Source organism: Artibeus jamaicensis, unplaced genomic scaffold, assembly GCF_021234435.1.
Source record: "Artibeus jamaicensis isolate MK-2021 breed Jamaican fruit bat unplaced genomic scaffold, CSHL_Jam_final contig_391, whole genome shotgun sequence".
Classification (NCBI taxonomy): Eukaryota; Metazoa; Chordata; class Mammalia; order Chiroptera; family Phyllostomidae; genus Artibeus; species Artibeus jamaicensis.
In genome coordinates this window covers 11,423,303-11,433,880 of record NW_026521814.1, presented here as the reverse complement: position 1 = coordinate 11,433,880, position 10,578 = coordinate 11,423,303, and positions in this window count along the sequence as shown.

Below are 10,578 nucleotides of genomic sequence, written 5' to 3'. Positions count from 1 at the left end.
CTTCACGAGACTGACATCTTTTTCACACAGATAAGTTACAGATTAAACAGGGTTGAATTTAGTTAAGTAATCTGTTTGGAGTCTCAAAATACTAAACAATCTGTTTCATATTTTATCTATTTCAGTACCTCACAGGCACAGTGTATAAATTAGATAATTCCTCACTATATGTATTTCACAAACAAGGAAATTCCTCCTTTTGTTTAAGCTCAATTAGAATATACAATTAAAAATGTGTTTTGTGATCTGCCTGTGAACTGTGGTGAAGAGCATTTAAAGGGGATTTGAGAAGGAGGCTTGCTGAAAGTTGTAGGGAAAAACTAGTATTTACACAAGTATCTTTTAAAACTATTCTAGATATAATGAATTAATAATTGATTATATTTATATTTGTAAATAGTTTTTGTTAATAATTAATAGAAAACCAATCACTTCACATTGTTGGCCCCTCTAAGTACTACCATATCTTTTTCACTTCATTTTTTTCAAATAACTGTCCCACATACAGTTCATTGAATTAAATGTTATCCTGGAGAAAAATGCCCAGAGGAAGGTGGAGGTTAATAGTAGACAAACAATAATAAATTAAGTGGCAAGATGATCGTGGATTCTTCAGAAATTCAAACTCTGTTCTTGAATCCGGGAATTGTTTGTAGGAGCAGTTTTTTTCTTTTTTCTAATTTTCATTTTATTTGCTAAGTTTGTTTGCCTCAGATATACAGAAGCAGAAGCTGTTGAATCCTAAAGCTGGTAGCTCTCAATTATTGTTTCACAACAGATGAGGAATGTGAATGGGTGCAGGTCATCAGGAACAGGGACTATAATAAAGACTTGGGGTGGAGAGAAAAGGGAAAAATGAAAACTATCGGCACTTGATTATCAGGAATTTTAAAAAGCTGAAGTGGAGCATAGAAAAGAAGGATTAGAAAGGCCTGCTTAAAAATGAAAAATAGGACTGCCCACTCAAGAAATAGCCATGTTAATTGTTTCAAGGAATTCCCACATGGAAACTTGAGTGAGAGAAGACATCATCAGAGCAACATTGAGATAAATGGAGTGAAATTATCTTCATCTACAGATTTTAATCTCTGTGCAGGCTCCCCCCGCCTCCTGTGGGTAAGTGGGAATGAAGGTGTGTGGAGATCCCCTTCATTGTAAATGGAACTCTGCATTCAAATGGGAGCTGCAGCTGAGCCAGTTTGGAGGTAACTGAAATGTTTACATCTCAGACCAGTTGTGTTAGTCGGGGTTCTCCAGAGAAACAGAGCCCTTAATATATATGTATGTGTGTATACACACACATAATTACACATACAGCCATGAAGAGATTTATTAAAGGAATCGGCCCACACAGGTATGGAGGAAGGCCATCGGTGTAAGTCTTGGAGTTCAGAGGCCTAAACAAGAAGCTTTGATGTCTAAGGGCAGAAGATGGATGTCCCAGCTCAAGAAAAGAGAGAAGAAAATTCACTCATTCTCTGTCTGCCTTTTTGTTCTGTTCAGACCTGCAGCTTTTGAATGATGCCTATCCACATTGGTGAGGGTGAATCTTCCTTAATCTACTGATTCAAATGCTAATCACTTCCAAAAACACACTCACGGACACACCCAGAAATAATGTTTTATCAATCATTTAGGCACCCCTTAGCCCAATCAAGTTGACACATAAAAGAATCATCACAACAGTGAAGTTTGATGAAATAATGTAAAATACTTTGAAAACTAAGGGGGCTGATGGTGTAACAAGAGCTAAGCAGTCTCCTTCAGAAGAAAGAGCTCGTGAACCCTTGTGTCCTGAGCTGGGAGTGCCAAAGACAGACTCCAAAGGTAAAGAAACTACTATTTTTTCATGAGCCTGAGAGCTGGTATTCCAGCCATCTGTTTTTGAAGGGTCGGAAATGAAAAAAATTCTTTTGGGAGCATAGATGTTGGAGTTGGAAAGATCTGATATTAAGACTTGGTTAACTATAAACTTAAGTAAATTTCTTTCTGTGATTTTTGAGTTTCTGCCTTGGAAAGTGGGAGGATTAATAACTTCATTGTAAGGTTATTGAGTGGCTTCAAAGAGAAAATGTATGTAAAGCACATAGTTCTTAATTGTCACTATTGGTATAAAAGTAAAAACTTCATTCTTGCTCTGGTGTGACTCTGCTAACCACCAGCTTTGGGGCCTCAGGCCAGAGAGGTCAGCTCTTTCATCATTCATCATGATGTCTCATTCATCATTTAATCCCCAACACTATACAGTGAACTAAACAAAAATATTCACTGGTGCTTTCTCATGGAGAAGAATTCATAATTACCTCTATTTCACAGATGAAGAAATTGAGGTCAGCTCTTTGGGTCTCATCAGGAAAGAAGACCAGGTTGGTCTACTCTAGTTTTTTTGAGTGGGGAATCTGAAGCTTGCAGGTTCAGGGGAATTACCCGGGCACATTGTTTAAAGGCAGACCCTGATTCAATAGGTCTGTGATGGGGTCAGAGCTTATATTTCCAAAGAGCTCCCAGGTGCTGCTGGTGCATGGCCTTCGCTTTGCCTGGCCAGGGCCATCTATCATCTGTAGCATTGAACCTGCAATGAGTCCATAGAACAACAAACCAAAGTTAGACCCCCGAGGCTCTGAGAAAATTAGATGATGTACTTTTTAATGAACATTGAGCATGGCAGAGAAAAGTTGAGGCTGCCTGAGGGGGTGAAGGGGATTAGGCCCAGGGAGACTAGAGTAAGTGACTGACTCCTATCTGAAGGGAAGACGCTAGGAATAGCGTTGGGAGTGGGAGTGGAACAAAACCAAAGAGGGTTGAGCAAGGCAAATTGCATCTAATTCCCTATTGTGTTTTGTCCCTAATTGGGACTCAGCAAAACAATGCAAACCCCATATTCTTTAATAATTTCCAAGGGGAGCCACTGTAAAACTTCACTGTTTCTGAATTTAATCCATTATAGAGTCCTATACTTAGTGAAATTATAACAATTCAACAAATGATATAATTGCCCTAAATACTGCTTTTAATATAATTATGTGTAACTCATTGGAACATACTGTTACATTCTATAATTATGACATATAATGTTATCATAAATCTCCTTATCAAATGCATATAAGAAATGCAGTTTATATGTTACTCAGGTATCAGTATTTTCACCTGACAACATTCAGATTTTTGAAACTAATAGGAATGCAAATGTATTTTTCAGACAGCTAAGGGTAGTGGATGAAATATAAGTGAGAGAAGATGAAGGTCATTGTTTCTTAAAGTGAGGCCTGCAGATCACCTTCATCAGAATTCCCTGGCACTAGGTGAAATGCAGATTCATGTACTCCCTGCAGCTCTTACTGGATTAGAATCAACATGGCAGGAAATCTGGATTTTTATCAAGCATCCCTGGGACAGTCTTATGTATCCTAAACTTTGAGACTTTCTGATCTAGATTTTGTCCCTTTGCAGACATCATCTAGACACCAAGCAAGGGTAAGTCTGGTGGAAGAGAGGGACCCTTATGATCTCTGTACCCAGCTGTCTGCAAGATGCCTGAGTTTCTACACCCTCTAGGGCCCTCTCGCTCAGGATGTCTTACATCTCACACCCGCCCCATCGCCTCCCTCGCTCACTGCAATCCCATCCAGGTTCCCATGTGAGAGACCTGAGCATTGACCTGACCCCGCATTCTACACATTTCATCAATTACTGAATCTGGTCAATTTCATTTCCAAAGTCATTCTCAGAATATCTCCTCCCCACTGTTTCTGTCTTCTACTGCCATAAATCATGACTTTCATTATTTAATTATTATCCAGTATTTATCTACTTAGCACTACTATGTTGTTAGAAGGTGAAAGTTCTCAGGAGAAAAAGAAGTGGGGAGGAGGTAAGGGAAGTGTTGGGGGTTTGGGGTAGCAGAAAAGGGTCACATGACTGCCAGGCTCAAATGATTGCTCTGGCTGCTGTACTGAAGGTAGACTGAAGAAGGCAGAGGCAGAAGCAGTGAGAATGGTTAGGATTCTGTTGAAATATTCCAGGCAAAAGATGATACTGGCTTCTACCAGACCAGTCACAGGGTTGAGAAGTCATTGGACTCTGGCCATAACCTGGAGGTAGAACCAAGAAGAGCATTTGCTCATGGAAGGGATGTAGAGTGTGGGAGAAAGTGAGTAGTCAAGGGTGATGGGAAGGTCATTGAGAGAAAAGTGGATTTGTGGTGCAGGTAGGTGGGGAGAAGATTAGAAGTTCAATTTTGGAATTGTTTGGTCCATCATCTGTCACTGGTCCATCCAGTGGTCCCTTGATTTTCATGCCTTAAGCCTTATCCTTTCATCACAGGTCTGACAGAGTATGCTATATAAAATGCAAAAAAAAAATTCTATTCCCCTGCATGAGACCCACTAGTGGTTCTCTGTTATATGCAGGACAAAGTAAAAGGGTATGGGATGCAACAGCCTGCCTGTCTCTCTAGTTTTCTAGCTCTGCCCTGACACTGATATGCTAGTAATTGTCCAGCACAGAATAACACTCTGCTCCACCTTCGTTCATGCCACGCCCACAGCTCAAAGTTCTCTTGCCCATATGTTCCTCGATTGCAAGCCTGGTGTCTCATTCATCATTTAATCCCCAACACTATACAGTGAACTAAACAAAAATACTCACATGGAGGAGAATCATAATTACCTCTATTTCACAAATGAAGAAATTGAAGTTCAGAAAAGCGAAGGAACTTGAACTTCACCTAAATTGATTAGCCCAAGGCCACAAAGTTGAGCACAGATCCCAAAGCACTCTGTTTTTTCTACACTGTGCAAATCTGACTACATTTTTGCCTCAAGCCAGATCCGCCAGGCTCCCCCTTTTCCAGGGGCCAAGCTGGCTATAATTTAACTGCCACATCTATACTTATATGTCTCTCACAACTGAAATACTTCTTCTGATAACCAAATTCTCTTTGGTTATCAGGCAAACTCTGGCATGGCCATTCACTTCTCCACCCCCACTCCCTGGCTGAAAGATGAAGCAAAAGTCTACAAAACTATAGCACACACATACCATGTAAGTGCACATGCACGACTTTCTTTCTTACAGGAGAGCTGGACTGACTATGTGATCTCTCTTAAAGCTATCTGGAAGGCCAGATATCCTTTTTATAATAAAAATATAATAATAAATATTATAGGAAACCTGAAAAAGTATCATCTAATCTATTAACATAAAAATAATTTTCGTCTTGCATATTTCTATCTTTCCTCATATTAATTTTATGAGGTTAGATTATGCAAGATCTGTCAAGAAAAAGTCCATCCATTGTTAATATAATGAGACTGGTTTGCATGACATCAGTGTAGCCTGGGAGCCAAAGAGGTGGACTGGAGTGTGCATGAATGAACAATGACTTCACTGTACTAGTCAGTGGGTATGGTAGACGCTGTTGAGTGAGCATGTGTACTGTGTGGCCATTGCATTCAAAATGACTGAGCAAGTAGAGCAATGAATCTGCATTAAGTTTTGCACTGAGCTTGAACATTCCTCCATGGAAACTATTTGGATGATTCAGAAGGCTTTCAGGGATGATGCAAGGAATGCAGTGCAAATAAAAGTGTGGCACAAATGCTTCAAAGGTGGTCGAGAATCTGTTGAAAGTGATCCAAGTTCTGGAAGGCCTGCAACATGCACAACACCTGAGAATGCTGAACATGCACAGGCTGCAATCCACAAAGATTGGAGACTGACTGTACGAGAACCAGCAGCTGATCTGGGGCTTTCCAAAGTACTGTGTCTGAGATTTCGACACAGGATCTTGGCATGAAATGTGTCATGGCAAAACTTGTTCTGTGATTAAGGAAAATATGACAGGGAAGTTGATGGTGTTTCTAACAAAGGATTTTGCAGAGTGTTTTGAACAGTGGAAGAGACACTGGGAGAACTGTGTGAGGTCCCAAGGTGCCTACTTTGAAGGGACTGAAGTGTCATTTTCCTAGGTACAATGTTTCTTGTATCTTGTATCTTCTATAAATGTCTTTATTTTTTAGGGTGCATGGCCAGATACTTTTTGGACACACCTCAAATGTGTAATAATAAAGGTACATTTTTACTTAATATTTCAACAGAACAGTTTTTTATTCTATATATTCTTTATAATTTTAAATTTCTGCATTATATCCAAGCCCATAGATTTGCCAAAATTTAGCTATTGCATTACATTTTTGAGAATTTTTCACTATTAGCATCATTGTTGGGTACACCCTCTATGTATTTTTTTCAAAATTGTTTCTCTCTTTGGACGATTTCCTTAGGACAAGCTCCCAGAACTAAAGTGCACAATTTTTCATGATTATGATATACAATGTAAAAAAGCACTTCAAGGGAACTTTTCCAACTGAGAGGCTAGCCTGTGTTTTCAGGGCTGTCTGCAGGAGACATGCCCCCAAAGGACCTACTTCAGATTTAGAAACCTCCTCTAGGGCCCTGCAAGAGAACCTAGTACCCAGAACATGGGGAGCTTCCAGGGGAGGGTGGGGCCTGTTCTGTCCTCAAGAAGCTGAGCGTTTGGAGGCATTTCCTGCTGGCAGATGAGTGTCACTGTCTTTACTCCCTAACTTTAAATGGGGCTAAAAGGGGAAGAGCTTGAGCTCAATTCAGGGGAGCTCAGGAGAGCAGCTCACCTCTTGGCCTTGGGCAGGTACCCAGGTTCCCCCTTCGGAAGACGGCTGGCTCCACTAAAGATTGATGGCTGATGGATACAGACATTGGTAAGAGTTGCTTTACAGTTAGTTGTGAGTGTAGGAAACACAGTTTATTCTTGTATTGTTATTTATTAATTATTGCATTATTTTCCATATGAACAACCTAGAACTCACTTTTGCCCACCCCTGCATTGCCTCCATTCTGTCAGCAACACTGAAATGTGAGGTTTTACCTCTTACTTCTAGCTTACAGCATGATTAGAAAAGGCAATATATGTGTAGTAATAGCAGCTAACAATAACCGAGTGTCTGTTCTGTTATCTCCTCCCCATGGAAACGCTGCAATTGTCATGCATCCCATTTTATAGGGAAGGAAGCTGAGTCTTGGAGAGGTTAGATGTCTCACCCCAGGGCCAGTAAGCCTCACAGCCAGTAAGCAGCAGGGCCAGGAGGTGGGGACTCCAGTTGAGGCAGAGACCATAGAGAAGAAAAACCATTGCATCATCATTTTAATAGTTTTATTGACATTATTTTATCTGGAATGTTAAGATTTTTATCAAATAGGTCTTAAATAACATTTTGTTAGAGACCAGTTATAAAATGTGGTCCTTCAAAATAAAACCCAAAGGTGGGGGTTTCACCTCATTGCCGACTCTGAGACGGGGGGAACCTACAATACTCATGTCAGGAATCTCTTGTTTTTTTCTCAAGTCTAGCTTCTGAGAACTTCGCAGGCATGTGAGAGATGAAAACCAGGGACCTTTCAAAGTGTGATTGCTTACTTCTCAATTTCCATTTTTCAAGTAGTCTTAATGCCTCCTGGGACAAATAGAGTTTACTGTGGAAGTGTCTTTTATGGTGCAATTTAAAGATGGGTATCTTGTATCTTCATTTACAAATGCATTGTCAACAGTTGCGTGTATTCATTCAACTTGCCCAAATAAAGGCCAGAAAAGGCTCAGAAATAGATTCTTGGCAATTTTTCTTTTTGAGGCAGGAAGTTTAAAAGCTTGTGGATACATCCTCCTGGATTAAAAATTGAATCAAACAAAAGAGCATGAGGCAATTTTGGGGGCAAGGGACATGTTAATTATCTTGATTGTGGCAATGGTTTCATGGGTATATACATAAATTAAATCTTATTAAATTGTACATTTTAAATAGCTACAGTTTAATGTATGTCCCTTATACCTCAGTAAAGCTGTAAAACCAATAAACAAAACATCAGATCATGCTATGTGTTCATTTATCAAACTCATTACGTAAGTTGACATTTTTTACCCCTGAACTTCACAAAGCTCATCCAAAAGTGGGCCAAGGATAAATTAACTTGAAAATCATAAATCATAAATTAAATGGACCTAATATTATATTGGGGTAAAGACTACAGAACTTGAGAATTATACAAAATTTTGTTAAACTGAGACAATGTAAGGGGAGCTAGATATATCTGTGCTCCTAGAACTGAAGCCTTATTTCAAGTAAATTTTGTTTCTGGCTGCTCTTGACTCACACCTGACCTAGTATTCACTGTATAAAATCAGAGTTAAGCAGAGATGCTGTAAAATCAGCAATAGATTCACTGAGTTGTGGAAAAGAGAGGAATATTAAAAGGCTATTGCTCATATATCCCTGTCTTTGGGAAAATATATAGGTGTTGGGGTTAAACATTCTCTTTGTATTTTCATCCTCAAGCTAAACATTACACTTAGCTCTTCTATACTGATGAAAGTTAGTGGTACAAAAAATATTTGGTGAATCTGGCTTTCTACTGGGAAAAACAAGATCTGTAAAAAGACAGTGTTCTATGACCTACTAATCTACCTTCTTCTGTGAGTGGCTACACTCAAGGCAAAAGCACTTAATTTTCAGAAATTACAAATGCCAATGAATACATAAATCATAAATTTTCTTTAAAATTTTTTATTTGTTTATTTTTAGAGAGACGGGAAGGGAGGAAGAAGAAGAGGGAGAGAAACATCAATGTGTGGTTGCTTCTCAGGTGCCCCTAATGGGGACCTGGCCTGCAAACCAGGCATGTGCCCTAACTAGAAATTGAACACTGGCAACCATTTGGTTCACAGGTGGCACTCAATCCATTGAGCCACCCCAGCCAGAGCTATATCATAAATTTTCTAATACATGCACTAGGCTATTATTAATTCCTTATCTTGATATAACTATTTATATTTCTTTGGATAGAGGCCTTTGGTTCTACTTCAAAATCTCAGAAAAGGAGATGTGTCTGAATTTAGAGAGAAAGCATAAATATTTCTTCTATAACTTTTATAAGTGAACTCCTGATTTTAGTGAGAAACCCAGAGTAATAATGAGAACTTAACCCATATGTCTACTCCTTGACAATTTTGAGACAAATCAAATAACCTGTCCTTTTTATATGAGCTTAAGGTGGGCTGCTGATCACAGCTTGATTAGTTTAACCAGTGATCATCTCAGAGACTGATTAGTTTAACAACTAAGGTGGAAAACGCAAAGAAGCAGCCCAAATGGGGAGACAAAGAAACAAACCCCAAAATGAAAGAACAAGAGAATTAATTCTCCAGAAGAAGAACTAGATGAAATGGAGGCACATAATTTATGAGATAGAGAGTTTAGAGTAGTGATTATAAGGATACTAAGAACATGAACAAAGACATAGAAACTATAAAAAGGACCAGTTAGAAATAAAGAATGCAATATCTGAAATAAATAATACATTAGAAGGAATAAACAGTATGTTAGATGAAGCAGAGGGTTGCATCAGTGATTTGGAATATAAGGTGGAAAAAAGAAAACCACCCAGGCAGAGCAAAAAAAAAAAGAAGAGTCTAAAAAATGATATAAAAGATCAGTGAATCCAAGAGCTGGTCCTTTGAAAAGATAAATAAAATTGACAAATCTTTAACCAGACTCATCAAGAAAAAAAGGGAAAGGACATGAATAAATAAAATCTGATATGAAAGAGGAGAAATAACAACTGACACCAAAGAAATACAAAAGATTGTTAGAAAATATTATGAACAATTATACACCAAAAAAACTGGACAACCCGGATGAAATGGATAAATTCCTAGAAACATAGAATCTTCCAAAAATAATCAAGGAGAATCAGAGAATCTGAATAGACAGATAACACCTAATGAAATTGAAGCAGTAATAAAAAACTACCAACAAACATACACTCAGGGTTTGATGGCTTCACAGGTGAATTTTACCAAACATTCCAAGAAGAACTAACACCTCTTCTTCTCAAACTTTTTCATAAAATTCAACAGAAGGGCCGGCTCCCAGATTCCTTTTATGAGGTCAGCATTATCTTAATTCCAAAACCAGATGAAGACACTACAAAGAAAGAGAATCAGAGGCCAATATCACTGGTGAACACAGATACTAAAATCCTCAACAAAATATTTGCAAACTGAATACAATGATGCATCAAAAATATCATACACCACGATCAAGTGAGATTTATTCTGGGAATGCAAAGGTGGTACATTTGAAAATCACTGAATGTGATTCACCACATAAACAAAATGAATGATAAAAACTACACAATCATATCAATAGATGCAGAAAAAGCATTTGATGAAATCCAGCACCTATTTATAATAAAAACTCTAAGCAAAATGGGAATAGAGGGAACATACCTAAACATAATAAAGGGCATATATGACAAATCCATTGCTAGCATCATACTCAATAGGCGTTCTGTAAGTGTTCCCCTTAAGATCAGGAACAAGACAGAAATGCCTGCTTTCACCTCTCTCATTCAACATAGTACTGGAAGTCCTAGCCACAGCAATTGGACAAGAAGAAGAAATAAAAGGCATCCAAATGGAAAGGAAGGAGTAAAATGGTCATTATTTGCAGATGACATGAATCTGTATGTAGAGAACCCCAAAGA